At 36.5% G+C, this 16445-nt stretch overlaps 1 pseudogene; it reads right to left on the bottom strand.

Moving 5' to 3' along the window:
- Positions 1–14465: 14465 nt before the first annotated feature.
- LOC101722991 (protein kinase C iota type pseudogene) lies at positions 14466–16136 on the bottom strand (annotated as a pseudogene).
- Between the last annotated feature and the right edge of the window lie 309 nt (positions 16137–16445).

Genomic DNA, 16445 nt, shown 5'->3' on the forward strand with positions numbered 1-16445 from the left:
CTAATTTGATTCTTTTGTTAAAAGGACAGTCCATTCCTCTTTATTAGAGCTGTACTTTCTTCTGATCTTCAAATTAAAGCTCCTTGTCTATTTTCTTTTACTTCCTACTTATACCAAATAAATCTACCTGCCTATGCCTCTCATTTACACATTTTGAAATTCATTTGCCACGGGGAAGGAGTGTCCAGTTTAGTTCCAATCCCAGTATCCTATGTGGGTGACCTCCTTAGGCCCTATCCTGAGACATGCTAACGTAATGGTTTCCACCTGAATTGAGCAAAAGTACTCTTAGTTGATTAGTGACAAAAGATTAAAATTCAGTCTTTCTTTTGCTATTGCAATAGGTTTCTAATAATCTTTCCATCTATTCTTAGGTCCCAAATAGACCATTCTTAAATGAGAAGTAACAGTGACCCTTTTCCAAAATTCAACCTAGCTAATGTCATTCCTCTGCCTTCCCACATTCTTCAGTGTAAAGTGAAAAACTCAAAGATTTCATAATGCTCAATAAGACCTAATAAGCTTGCTGGCTTTCTCTCCCAGACTGCTCACATTATGTTCTACTGGTTGGCCTCTTCAGGCTTCCCTGAATATGTCAAACATCTTCCACTTCAGCGACTCACACTGACTCTACCTAGCAAGACTATTTTCCTTCAGTATCTCTACCACCCCCACATACTTCAAGGCTTTGCGGAAATATTTTCTTAATCAGTCCTTTTTTGACTAATCTATTGCAACTTTTATGCCTAACATGCCTAATTGTCCCCTAATTTGTCTGAAATTTTTATAAACTCTTGGTATCATCTCAAATAATTCATTTTACTTCCTGTTACTATGAGAATACAAACTCCAAAAGAAGGAAATTTGCACACTGGTATAAATCAAAACATACATACATACATACATACATACATAAATACCTGTCACATGGTAAGAACTTAAAATTGCATAACAAATGAAAACACATTTGATCAAATAATTTAATGAATATATGAATGAATGAATAATTGGTAGCCTTCAGCATATTCGAAATGCTAATGCTATTCATTAGAGGCAGATTGGCAAAGCATGTCAATCAAAAACTACAGGTAGGGCCAGGGATTGAGCTCAGTGGTTCCCCCGCCTGCCTTGCAAGCACAATATCCTGAGTTTGATCCCTGATACCAAAAACAAAAAACAAAATAACTACAGGTAAATTCAAAGGTGAACCAAAATACTCAGTTTCTTCTTAATCTCAGATCTGAAACAGGTGAGGCACCCTGTCTGAACACCTACTTTCCATTTTTTATAGTGTTCTGTAGAAGAACTATCACTTATTTGTTTTTCTTATGTATAAATATTTAGGAAATAATTGGTTAAGGAAAATTAAATGTGCTTTGAAAAATAAAGGTTTTAGAGTCCAATACTCTGTCTACGTCGCTTTTTAGTCTTAATATTACAAGAAGGCGAGCCTGTGTGATTTCCTAATCCAATAAAAGTGAACAGCCACAGAAAATCTGTAAAATGTCACCTGCGGCCTCACATATGTATCACACATAAAAATAATAAAGCATAAACATATTATTATGTAAGATCATTGTAAATGTGGTTAAAATTGAAAGGAAATAAATGAAATGAAATGATGGAATGCATTGACAGTTATCGATAGGTGTCCTGAAATTTATTGAACATGGTCTTTTCTCACAAGTCACTGGAGCTCTTTCCATTGTTTTCCAAAATATTTCTATCTTCTTGAGATTGGATAATTTACATTAACCTATTTGAAGCACATTGATCTTTTTTCTCCCATTTCCAAGACACTGTTAAGCTCATCAACAGCTGTTTTAAAATTATGGATTCTCTTTTTCAATTCTCTAATTTCAATTTGATATTGTCTTGTAGCTCCATTTTACTAGTGAGAGTGCCCATCTATTTATTCATTATGATTGTCCTTTCCTTTAAGTCTTTGAGCAGATTTATAATACCTGATTTAAAGTGCTTTTCTGAGTCATCCCAAAGTGTGTTCCTATTCACTACTACTTTTTTCTTAATTATATACTACATTTTTTGTCCTTCATGTGCCAGATGACTTTTTGTTTGTAGGCGATATTGCGGCTGCTACTTGCTAGAGTCTCTAATTCTATTATAATTATAATTCTATTATATCCTCTAAAGAAGTTTGTGCATTGCTCCTGCAAGCAGGTAAATTGGTGGATGGCTACCAAACTTCTACACATATTTTATTTTAATGCTGGATAGTGCAACTCTGTAGAAAGACTGGAATGTTTAGCAAATCCATCTAACATGACAGAACTCAAACATCAAAATTTGTTTCTATTGCAATGATTAGCAGCCAAAATACTTGCCTAGTTCTTTCAGCTTTCCATTTGTCACTTGGCTAAGATATAGATTAAATGTTTGTATATCTCTCAAATTTAAATTAAATATTAGAAAATGGTCCTTTTTAAACCAGGAAGTGAATGTCACCAGTACCATCCATGCAGATGCCTAAAACTAGGGTTCCAAACTTCTGAAGCTATGAAAAATAAATTTACATTGCTTAAGCCACCCAAGCTATAGTATTCTTTTATAGGATTTTGTACTGACAAACATGGATAGGAACCTGAATACATGAAGTTCAGAGGGATGAAATGATATAAGGCAACAGATTTTAGGATTCCTCCTCCCAATTTTCTGCCATTCTCACTACTGAACTCTCTCCACTGACATCTCAAGTCAGTAACACTGAGACTTTCTTGTTTTGTAATAGCTGAATAGCTTAAACTTGGATGATTTATTCATGCTTCTTTTGTGCACAACCAAAGCACTTATATAAATTTGAAATAAACAAGGCCCACATAATATGTGATTATGTACAGAAGACCCATAGATAACTAGTTGCCTTGATCTATCCATAACTTTATGAACTAAGACTTGACTCTATTTGCCAGCCTAGAAAACATTTTTCAATGCTCCCATTTTGTACCATTTTTAGAAATTATTACATAAACACAACATACTCAGAGTCTTCTGGTTTCTGCAACCTGGACATTCTGTCCACAAAAGCACATGCATACACAATCTGTAAAGACAAAATGGAGCATAATTCAGTCATTTAATGGCATCAGCCTGAAGTGAATTAATAGCAGAGTAACATTTACGCACATAGATTGGAATCTGACAGGTTGGTTTTGAAACTTGCTTCTAAATACAGTATATAACCTTTAGGAGTTTAATTCTTTTTTTGATTTATTTTACTATCCAGTAAATGGGAATAAAGCTAGCATCTAAAGACAACTATTGAATTAATAAAGATTGAATTAATAAAGATGAGGTCAAGTGATACACATACACCACTTAACAGAGTCCACAGCACCTAGAAAATGCTGAAAAAATAACAGGGTTTTCATATATATATATATATACAACTGAGTAAGTAATGCTCTTGGGCCAAGAGACAGCCTTCCTAGAATCTCTTGTTGGCCAACTTGATGTCTACCTCTGTGGCTCTGTCATAAATTATTCCTTAGTGATTACAAGTTAGACTAACTAGCTACAGAAATGCTGTTCTGTCACCTTATCGAATGCATCAAATTGTGGTTGCAGTAGGAAAATGCAGTCTAGTGGAAGAGGCCTGTTACACAGTGCTGTGGTGGGGTGTCCCCTGAAAGCCTCATATGTTTGAAAAGTGATAGGGTGGTGGGAGTCCCACGCTCTTCACCTCCTCCCTTCACTCCCTGCTTCCTGGCTCCATGACGTGAGCAGCTTTCCTTCACAGCAGCTCTTGCCCCTCCGCCAGTTGTACACTTGGGCCAGACAACTATCCACTTAGAATTTCTGAAGTCTAAGCCAAAATAAACCTCTTCTCCTGAAATAATGGATTTTGGGGTATTTTTGTACCCATAGAAAAGAAAATAAAACACATAAGGAGGTTCTGGTAAGCTTTCCTAATATCCTTATTATCACTGATGATGTTCGTTACTGTACTAGATCTTCCTGTTGGTTAAGAGGCCTTCTTTCATTAAATACATTAGTGAAATCATTTATTGTAAAATCTTTATATAAGAGTCTGTATGGTATTTCACGCCAAAGATTATTTGGTAATATCTGATATAAAAGTGTGGATTTGAATTTCAATTCTCATTTGGGACCTTTCTCTTATATGTGGTATCATTCAGGAAAGTATTTATAAAATGATATATTGATTACAGTGTTTTGCACTTCCTGCAAATCGGGGCTAGTTTACATAGTATGGTGTGTGTGTATGTGTGTGCATGTACATATGTGTGTGTTAATATTCCTGTTTTTGAAATTATACTTAAGAATTGTTAGCTAAAAAAAGATTAGATTGTTTCCTGAACAATTAATTACAAGAGGCATTTTGGCAAGATAAATCAAATAATTCTTCAGTATTTCAGTTTCTTCAGTCACATTTCCTTATTACCATAATTATAAAAATGGACATAATTGGATTCAAATATATAATATATAACAAACTTAAGTGGCACAAACAGAATTTTTGACCTTTCTTACTACACCATTTCTTAATAAATCTCTTCTATGCTGTATCCCTCATCTTGGTAAATTCCTCTTCTATGTTTCTATATGCTCAGGAAATCTTAGGAACCATTCTAGAATCAACACTTTGTTTTCCTTTTGACATATAAGTCTTTATCAAGTCTTGGAATATAACTTTCTAAGTAGTTAAAATATATTATAAGTCCAGCCATTTTGCTCTACCGTCTTAAAAAATTCTTTAGCTCACAGGATAATTTCTTTCTTGAAGTACCGAAAAACAACCTGATTTTTCCTTTCTTCTTGGCTTTTTAATACAATATAAAATAGATATTTAAGTGACTTTTATTAAAAATCGTAAAGTGAATCACGCTATCCCATAGCCCAACATCTCCCTCTATCTCTCCATAATCCTTACCATGCAAATCTGAATTGTCTATCAGGCCCCTGCCTGCCTGGTCTGTCCTCTGGCAGTGCCTGTGAACTCAGGTTGCATAGTGCTGCCCTAGTTCACAGGATGTTGACTCTCAACACACTGCTGGTTTCCTCAAGGAAGACTTTTTAGCTCTGTGAGGACTGACTCCAGATGTTCACAAAACTGGCAGTGTCTCATTGTTTGGCCCTAGATCATAGGCTGGCTTTAAAAAAGGAGTATCTTCCTAAGTCAAGCTACAGAATCTTATACCTTAAATATTTGCTATGTAATATATTTCATCACTACTTTCTTACTACACTTACCTTAAACTTTTTATCCAGTTACTGGATCACTATTAAATTTCTGTCTCTGTGTAACAAAGCACAGAGACTTTATTGTCTGTGATTCTTCCTGTCAAGCAGTGAGTGGTACAGTCATTGCTGAATGTATGAAAGTTCCCATAGAATTGTTGAATCACAATGTTTATTTTTTTCCTTTATGGAAAAAATAGATAGATTTCTGGTTTGGTATGCCACTTTCTAAATAGGTCACTATGTAAAAACTTCCAAATTCGAAGGCATCTGTGGATTTTTTTAATATAATATGAAGAAAGGCATGAGCCTAGAATTCCCTTTATATTACAAATAAAGTGAAAATATAAACAAGCTTCACTTTTATATTTTCATTTATTCTTTAATAAGTGAACAATACTTCATCAATAATTACTAATAGCTATTTGATAAATATAATTTCCATATAGTGTTTTGAGAAATCAAGAGACTACTGTATGTTTAGAAATTAGAACTACTCTACAATACTTTCAGATTATTTTCTAATTATATCTGCATATTCTCTAAGTGAAGAAAGGTATAGAAAATCAGTACTTTTCAAAATTAAGGTTTTAAAATTCTTGACTAATGGCATAATCTAATTATAAAATTATTATATTTTGATATTAACCTCATTCATTTCAGGTGATACCATAAGGCCACATATACATAGATCAACAAGCAGAAACATGAAAACAAATTTATCAGAATGGTTTGCAGTATCTTCTTAAGTGTAACAATTAAAGAGAAAACATTACAAAAACTAACTTAAGCACTAATAAATGAAGAACAGAATTATTATGTAAATATTTGTGAATTAATATGATTTAACATACCAAATTATTTAATCCAAAATGTAAGTGTGTTTAATATTCAGGAAGGTGAAATCATTCATTAGATGGTGTATCTTCACCTACTTTGAAATTGGCTGTTGTTATGAAAACCAGCTTGTTCAGCTATCAAGTATTTCTGAATTTCATTTCCTTAGTTGTAAAATAGAGATATGCCTTACATTTTTATAGCTGTCCTCATGACTATCATTATTTTTGTTTCTGTGACTGCTCCCTCTGGATGGTTTATTTGGCCTTCCTATAATGAATTGTTCTTTTTACACTTCCAATTGTACTCCAACTATTTGTGCTGTTCATTTGAATTTTCAATTCTTATGTTGTCTGCAGTCCCTGCATATATTTCCACTTCAGTTTCATCACAGTTTGTATTCTTCATATTGCATAAGAGACAAAATAGGATATTAAAGCTGACATGGTTATTTATCACTGATTTTACTACACTTTGGATTATTTAATGTAGACAAAAACATAAAAAAAGCCCAGAGACTGACACATTACAGTTTTTAATATAACGATAATTGCATTACATCAAGATTTCATGCATGGTAAAATATGGACCTTTTAATGATCAAAAGTTTCCAAATGTATGTACTTGCTATATGTTAAGGTCAAAATATAAGTTAAGGATTTGTTTTTTCTTCTTTTCTTATTTTTGGTTTTGAATTTATGTTAAATTTTTTTTTAAAGGCTGTAACATGAAAAAAGAACACAACACAGCATACATTATGATGACCAAGGCAGTGTTCTACATGACAGAAATCAAAACAAAACAAATTTATAAAGTAAATACACCAGTGCTGAACACAGTACTTGAAATTTAACTCAAGCTGCATATGCATAAAATGATCTGACTACAGGATTATGCAAAATAAAATTTTTTAGAACACCAGAATGTCAACCATTCTGGCTATAAAGTGACTTATTGCCCTAAAGAGTATTTTGAGAAAATTTCTGTATGACATAAAAAGAACTAACATAACACTTAAATACTACAAAAATAGTTGAAAACATATTTGTAATGAAATTCTCTATAAAATATACAGTTAATCTTATTACTTAAAAAATTGAAAAGTAAAAGACCACCCTGAATAATGGTGAAAACCTCAACAAAGAAAAATGCTCATCATTTGGATATCATTGGCAGAAAACTGATAAGATGTGGTTTAGGGCAACAAGGTAGGTGTCTAATGAAGTCATTCATGTAAAATTTGTTAAAAATGTTCATATTGTAAATTTCTGCTTGTAACATTTGAAAATATTATGCCATGTACACACTTTCTACTATTTAACTGGAGGACAAAAGAATATCTCGAAGAAAGTGTTTCTCAAAATGAGGATCAAAAGTCCAAAAGAGTTCCAATGTGGGCTCAGTAATAAACATGATAAACAAACACCCTGGGTGATTATTCTACACTCTGAAATGCCCTACAGAAAAGAGCAACACTTAAAAGCAAGATCCTAAACATATTTCTGACATGTTAGAATTCTCTATAAGTTTATGTTGTGAATACTGCTTTTTGTTTTAAAACAAGTTCCAGGCATTAAGAGAAATGTACATGCCTCAGAAATGAACAGGAGAAAGCCTATAAACATTTTCCTTTGATGTTTTTATTAGTTTCAAACTAAATTATATGAAGAAAAGACAATACATGAGTACAAGCTTTGGAAAAGTAATATTTCTCATGAAATGGGACATCTAAAAATGGTTAAAAGATAATTTCTTAAATGTTTACAAATTTTAAATCATTCTGAATGGAGTCACAGGGAAGACTCTGAATCACCCCACTGCAGACAGGCAGGTGTGTGCACAACCTACCGAGGTCCCGAGTCATGCTGAAGATGCCAAATCACCCCACTGAAGACAGGCAAGTCTGCCCACGCCCTATTGAGGTCCCAAGTCACATGGAACACTCCCAATCAGCCCGTGCCCTGGCAACAATCCACCAGCAAACAGCCTCGCTCCTCTGTATAGGTACCTGGTTCCACACTACAAAGACACAGAGGACACTGGACGACTAGACCATGGTGCTGAATCCCACCACTCCTGGCCAAGAGGTAGGGGCTTCTGAGCAGCCATCCCACTGCTCCTGGTCCAGAGGAAGGGGCTTCCTGGTCACCATCATTCCTGCTGCTCCCAGCCCAGAGGAAAGGGATTTTGGGCAAACTTCTGTCCCGCTGCTCCTAGCTCAGAGGAAGGGGCTTCCAGGCCACAATGCCTCCCATTGCTCCTAGCCCAGAGGTAGGGGCTTCTGGGGGGCCATCCCACTGCTCCTGGTCCAGAGGAAGGGGCTTCCAGGCCACCAGCCCTCATGCTGCTCCCAGCCCACAGGAAAGGGCTTTTGGGTCACCATCCCTACCGCTGCTCCTGGCCTCTGTCCCACCTCTCCCAGCTCAGAGGAGGTAATCTGTGTAGGTGCTAACAGGCTCCTCCCAGTCGAAATGAGAAAACACATAAATAAGTCTCAAAACCAGACTTCCAGATCACCTGCAGCAAGCCTAAAGGGAAATGAGATGGAACACTTGGATACTCAACCACCTGGACCCACTGAACTGGCAACAAAAAGGGATCTGGAAAAACTAAAATCAGAAATAATTTCTCAGATAACAGGAGAAATTGTGCCCCTAGTGCAAGACATGATTAATAAATCTAGAGAGGAGCTCAGGAACATGATGGAATGCCAACATAGGAAACAAATGGAATCCATAAAACAGATGCAAATAGATTTCCAGGAGATGAAAAACTCCACTGAAAGTCTACACAGCAGAATGAGCCAATGTGAGGACAGAATTTCAGATATAGAAGATAAGATTGCAATTAGTGACCAGAAAAAGAAAACTTGGTTCAAAATTATAAGGGAACAGGAGAAATCAATCCAGCAGCTGCTAGATGATGAAAAGAAGAATAACATAAGACTGATTGGAGTCAATGAAGAAACAGGAGAGAGTGCAGATGATATAAAAAATCTCTTCACAGAAATAATGGCAGAAAACTTCCCAAGCAGGGGAAAAGAGCTTGACATACAGATAAGTGAAGCATATAAGACTCCAAATAGCCTTGATAAAAAAAAGATCTACACATAGGCATTCAATTGTTAAGATTCCAGAAACTCAACAGAAGAAAAAAGTTCTAAAAGTAGTTAGAGAAAAGAAACAAATCACATACAAAGGAAAGCCCATCACAATCACAGCAGACTTCTCAACACAAACCATCAAGGCAAGAAGAGATTGGAGTGACATATTCCAAGCCCTAAAAGAAAATGGCCTCCAACCCAGATTGATGTACCTTGCAAAACTATCTTTCAAAATGGATGGAGAAATAAGATACTTTCATGACAAAGAGCACCTTAGGAACTTCGTGAATACCAAACCAGCACTTCAAAGAATTTTACACAATATCCTAGGAACAGACATTGAGGATCACAACCCCAGGAAGCAAAGCAGAATGAACCCATCTGGCATGACAAGAAATTAAAAGTAAAGGGGGAGAATCCAACAAAAAGAAAAAGTCATGGCAATGACAAGTCAATATGTTTCAGTTATAACCATCAACATTAATGGTCTCAATTCACCAATCAAAAGAAATAGACTGGCAGAATGGGTCAAGAAGCAAAATCCAACAATGTGCTGCATATAAGAAACACACTTAATTCAAAAGGAAACTCATAGACTGAAAGTTAAAGGGTGGAAAACAATACTCCATGCTTCAGGAACCCCCCAAAAAGCAGGAGTAGCTATCCTCTTGGAAGATCAAGTAGATTTCAAACCAACACAGATTAAGAGAAATGAAGAAGGACACTACATCCTTGTAAAGGGAAGAATCCAAGAGGAAGAGATGACAATCATAAATATCTATGCACCAAACACTAGTACATCCAACTACATAAAACAAATACTAATGGTCATGAAAAGTCATATATGCACTAATACCATTGTAGTGGGGGACCGCAACACACCCCTGTCACAAATACATAAATAAACTAGACAAAAATTAAGTAATGAAATACTAGAACTCAATCAAACTCTTGAACAAATGAACCTAACAGATGTTTACAGAGTCTTCCACCCCACAAAATCAGAATACACATTCTTCTCAGCTGCACATGGGTCATTCTCAAAAATAGACAACATACTCATACATAGAACATGTTTAAGTAAATGCAAAGGAATTGAAGTTATCCCCTATATATTATCAGACCATAGTGTGATGAAATTGGAGATCCATAGCAAAAGAAACTCAAAAAAATTCATAAACACGCAGAAATTGAACAGCACACTTCTGAATAATGAATGGGTCACAGAATAAATTAAAGAAGAAATCAGACAGTTCCTTCAATTAAATGACAATGACAATACAACATATTGGAATGTATGGGACACAATGAAAGCAGTCTTATGAGGGAAATACATAGCAGTGAATACGCATATTAGGAAAACAGAATGAGCCCAATTAAACATCCTGATGCTGCACCTCAAGCTTCTAGAAAAAAAAGAGCAGGACAACCCCAAAGCTCATACAAGGGAGGAAATTATAAAGATCAGAGGAGAAATCAATGCAATGGGGTCTAAGAGAATGATACAAAAAAATCAATGAAGCCAAGAGTTGGTTCTTTGAAAGAATCAACAAAGTTGACAAACCCTTAGCCAACCTTGTCAGAAAAAGGAAAGAAAAGGCCCAAATCCATGCAACTCAGAATGAAAAGAGTGAAATTACAACAGACCCAGCAGAAATCCAGAGGATCATCAATACCTACTTTCAGAACCTATACGCCAATAAGATGGACAACACAGAAGAAATAGACAGATTCCTAGATAAATATGAATTACCAAAGTTGAATGAAGAAGACCTAAAAACTCTGAACAACCCAATATCATCCACTGAAATTGAAAATGTAATTAAAAACTTATCAACTAAGAAAAGCCAGGCCCTGATGGCATCACTGCTGAATTCTACAAGACATTTAGAGAGGAACTGCTGCCACTACTGTTTAAACTCTTCAATGAAATTGAAAGGGAAGCAATACTCCCAAATTCATTCCTGGAAGCAAGCATCACCTTGATCCCCAAAGCAGAGAAAGACCCAACTGAAAAGGAGCACTATAGGCCAATCTCACTAATGAACATAGATGCAAAAATCCTTAATAAGATAATAGCAAACAGAATGCAGAAGATCATCAAGAAGATCATACACTCTGAACAAGTGGGATTTGTCCCAGGGATGCGGGGATGGTTTAATATATGCAAATCAATCAATGTAATATACTATATCAATAGAGCCAAGGACAAAAACCATATGATTATCTCCATAGGTGCAGAAAAAGCTTTTGACAAAATCCAACATGCACTTATTCATTTATGATAAAAACCCTACAAAAAATTGGAATAGATGGTCTCTACCTCAAACTGATAAAAGCCATCTATGAAAAACCAACAGCCAATATCATATGAAATGGTCAAAAACTGAAATCCTTCACACTAAAATCAGGAACAAGACAAGGATGTCCACTATCACCACTCTTAATTAATATAATTCTGGAAATATTAGCCACAGCAATTAGACAAGAGAAAGAAATAAAAGGAATAAAGATAGGAAATGAAGAAGTCCAATTGTCATTATTTGCACAGGACATGATACTCTATATAGAAGATCCCAAGAACTCCACCAAAAGTCTTCTAGACTTAATAAACAAATTCAGTCAAGTAGCTGGTTCAAAGGTCAATTCACAAAAATCAATAGCTTTCCTCTACACAAATGACGGACTCACTGAGAGAGAAATAGGGCAAGTAATTCCTTTTACAATATCATCCAAAAAACTGAAATACATAGGAATTAACCTAATGAAAGAAATCAAAGACCTCTTCTCTGAAAACTATGACACTCTGAAAAGAGAGATTGAAGATGATATCAGAAAATGGACAGACATCCCCTGCTCCTGGGTAGGAAGGGTTAATATAGTGAAAATGGCCATACTTCCAAAACTGCTATATAGATTTAATGCAATTCCAATTGAGATCCCAGGAGCATACTTCATGGACCTTGAGAAAACAATCCAGAAATTCATTTGGAACAATAAGAGACCCAGAATAGCAAAAGCAATTCTAGGTGACAGAGATATGGCAGGGGGTATCACAATCCCCAACCTACAACTATACTACAAAGCTACTGTGATAAATGCAGCATGGTACTGGCAACGAAACAGACCTGAGGACCAGTGGAACAGATTAGAAGATGCAGAAACAATGCCAGACACACTCAGCCATCTCATCTTTGATAAAGGAGCCAAACAGCCTCACTGGAGGAAAGGTAGCCTGTTTAATAAATGGTGCTGGAAAAATTGGACTTCAACTTGCCAAAGATTAAAACTAGACCTATATCTCTCTCACCATGCACTAAACTAAAATCAAAATGGATTAAAGATCTAAATATTTAAATAGAAGCACTGAACCAGTTGGAACAGAGGTTAGGTAGAACCCTTGAAGACATTGGTGTAGGAAAAGATTTTATGAACAAAACCTCATTTGTCCATGAACTAGCACAATCAACAAGTTCGATCTCTTCTTAATAAAAGGCTTCTGCACAGCAAGATAAAGCACCAGCAGTGTGAAGACACAACTCATGGGAAAAAATCTTCACCTGGTCTTCCTCAGGCAAAGGTCTACTATCTCAAATCTATAATGAATTGAAAAAGATCAGACCTCCCAAATTTAAAGACCCAATCTGAAAATGGGCATCTGAAATGAGCAGACATTTCTCAGACAAAGAAATAAAAGCAGCAAATAAACATATGAAAAAATGTTCAACATCACTGGTCTTTTGAGAGATGCAGATGAAAACAACACTGAGATTCTACCTCACTCCAGAAAGAATGGCTGCTATCATGAAATCAACCAATAACAAATGCTGCTGGGGGTGTGGGGAGAAAGGAACCCTTCTCCATTGTTGGTGGGAATGCAGACTAGTGCAACCACTGTGGAAATCAATATGGAGATACCTCAAAGAACCTAGGACTGGAAGTCCCATTTGACCCACCTATTCCACTGCTGGGCATCTTCCCCAAAGAATTAAAAGAATCATACCACAGTGATATATGTGCATCCATGTTCATAGTAGCACATTTTGTGATAGCTAAAACTTGGGAACAGCCCAAATGCCCATCAACTGGAGACTGGATAAAGAAAATGTTTTTTTTTTTTTATAAAATGGTACTACTCAGCCATAAAAAAATGAGAAATTAGAGACATTTATAGCTAAGTGGATGCACATTGAGGCCATACTCTTAAGTGAAATAAATAGGACACACATGTATAAATACTGAATAGTTTCTCTGGTGTGAGAAACTGAAAGTGTAATTAAGAACTAAATGTATAATAGGTAATGTGAAATAGGAAGAAAAGGGGCAAAGGGGAAGGAAGTGGGAGGGCTAGGGGATGGGATAGAAGGGAATGCATTTAATATGAGAAAATAGAAAAATAGGAACAAAATCTTTGTAAATAGGGAGGAATGGAGGTGTTGAAGGGAGGGCTGGGCAAGGGTGAAAAATAAGAACCAAGAGAGACTACGTAAAGGTGCAAATTTCCAATGATGAATGTCATTATATTTTATACCTAAAATGTATGAATGATTAGAATGAATAATCGATAATGTAATATAGGAAGAAAAGGCCCAAAGTGGTAAGGATAGTGGGGGGGGGGGCTGGGCGAAGGAAGGGAAAGGAACAATGATGAGAAATGGAAAAAACATAAATAAAGTCTTTGTAAACAGGGAAGGGTGGAGGAGGTGAAGGGAGGGCTAGGAATGGGGAAAAAATAAGAACCAAGATGCATTATGTAAAGGTACAATTCCCAATGAGAAATATATTTGTGTTGTATACGTACAATGTACCAATAAAAGAATTTAATAAAAAAAGATACAAGTATATGTGTTTTTATTCACAGATGTTGATTTGTTTTTTGGATTTTCCTCAAGACTTCATAAACTGACCCCAAAATTTGGATGATTTCAAAAGTGTTTTTAGAGAGAAACTAGCATAGGTAAGATATTTCACTGAAAAGTCAAATTATTTCCTTGTATAAGTAAAAAGAAAAAATATTAGGCATTATGTCCCACTCAACAAATGGAATGTATATATGTGTGGTTAACAAGCAATTGCCTCATTATTATTTAAATCAGTTCAAAAATCTAATCTATGAACAAAAAATTCCATATTCTCTACTATAGACTATAAGAATCAAGTATTACGTCTAAATATAACTTTGAAACAATAAATTAAAATTAGCTCCCAGACATCTCTGAAATGGTTAATTCTATCTAGGTTGGTAACATGTTTTTCCAAGCATTAAATGGGAACATAAGCAAAATGCATCACTGAAAAATGGGGATCAGACCCCTTCTTCTTCATACATCATACGATGATTGATATACTCAAAACCTTCAAATTCATATCCATCAAGCTCCCTCATGACATCATTATCATCTGGGGTGAGACAGATAGGTTCATTAGTAAATTCAGGATGAAAGTTGTCCAAACCGAATCACTCAGAGATATTTGGTTTAAATAGAGGCACCATCTGCTTTTGCTCCATCATGTCCCAGTCCACATTTTGAAAGAATGGATGCTCCTGAATATCAACAAAGCCCCTGTGAGGATGAGAACCCAGTTGTTCTTTTGAGTCCTTGTTCAGAAAACCCTCTAGGACACATGCAGTTTGTACAAACAGAAAATGAGATATGACAATGTCTTTTTCCAAAATTACTTGCAAGACATGCTCAATTGAGTTTTCATAAGGGTTATCAGAGCTTTCATCAAGATCGAATGGAGACCCTCTGATCATCATGATATAGATCAGGACTCCAAGATTCCACCAGTCCACACTGAAACTGTAATCTTCCCTTCTTTTAATTTCTGGAGCCATGAAATTAGGAATGCCACAGAAAGTGCGGGTCGTGTCTCCTGGCTGTAATCCTTCTTTACACAAGCAAAAATCAATGAGTTTAATGTGCCCTTCTGAATCCAGTAATACATTTTCCAATTTTAAAATTCTGTAAAGTATTCCTTGCTGATAAAGATAGTTGACTGCTAAACTGATTTCTGCAGAGTAAAACCTGGCATGTTCTTCAGGAAGCCATCTTTGTTGCTGCACATGAAACAGTAGATCTCCCCCACTGACATAGTCTAGAACAAGGAACAGTCTTCTTTCTGTCTGGAAGCAAGCATGCAGTCCAACTAGAAAACAACAATTGAATGCCTGCTCTAGAATGCACTTCTCTCTCTGTATCTGATCAACATTGACATGCTCTTTTTTCACTGCTTTCATTGCATACATACCATTTGATTCTTTCTGTTGGACTAACAGCACTTTCCCATAATTTCCTCTGCCAATCACTCAGAGCAAGTCAAAGTCTTCAAGACCTAGACCAGATGAAGCTTTGCCACCTTCCCCAGTGTTCCCTGCCTCATTCTCTTCATCAACTTGTTCTAAAGCCTCATGAGTTGAAAGGTTATGTGGGATCGCTGTGTGTGCAGGGTCTGAAGCCATGGATGATGGATTGACTGGCACCATGGGCTCTGATGGTAAAGAATGCTGCCCACATTCAATTGTGACAAGGTTGTAGCACTTCTTGTGAACCGAGAGTTTACAGTTGGTGCACTTATACACCTGACAGCCAAGTCCCCCTACATGGTCTGTGCAGACAGCATAGTGAGCTTACCTGCTTAAGTGTTTGGCCTGAAAAGTGTGGCCATTCACATAATCCAGCTTTATCCAGTGGCCTGAAGCTCTGTGGTGGATGGATTTCTCTTCTCCTGGACAAGGCACTTTAGGATGTTCTGGTAAATAAGGCAATGAATGAATTAACAGCTCAGAATCTTTCTTTAGCTCAGAAAGCCTAATGGCCTCTTCTAACTCCAACTGAGGTGACACAGTATATGGGTCTCCTTCCTCCTCTACCCCATGAGTGGTTAAATGCTGTTTATTGTACAAACACCACACATCTCAATCTTTATCACACAGGCCCTCAAAGGGGATGGAATTCTCAAGAGATCTTGTCATGATGTCTCTCCCCAAAATCAGGGCTAATTGGGTAGAGGTGTGGGTGGTGGAGGTGCCAGGGAAGAAGGCACCATAGATGGGTTGGCTGCCCAGGGAAACAGGCAAGCAGGGCTCAGAGAATGAGAGTGGCCTGACTGCCTGCAGGGACCACACTGGCCAGAATCCTGCAAGGCTCTTTGTGAAGTTGTTTCCAATAGTGGTGGCCAGGCCTTGATGGATGTACACCAGACCTCTCAGTGTCTCTCTGGGGCCAGTGGCTGTGACTTCAGTCTTCCCCCTGGACTTTGACTCTCTAGGTTTTCTTTGCCT

The sequence above is a fragment of the Heterocephalus glaber genome, unplaced genomic scaffold, assembly GCF_053883595.1.
Source record: "Heterocephalus glaber isolate CG9 unplaced genomic scaffold, H.glaber_assembly_v1.0 deba00001509, whole genome shotgun sequence".
NCBI classification, from domain to species: domain Eukaryota; kingdom Metazoa; phylum Chordata; class Mammalia; order Rodentia; family Bathyergidae; genus Heterocephalus; species Heterocephalus glaber.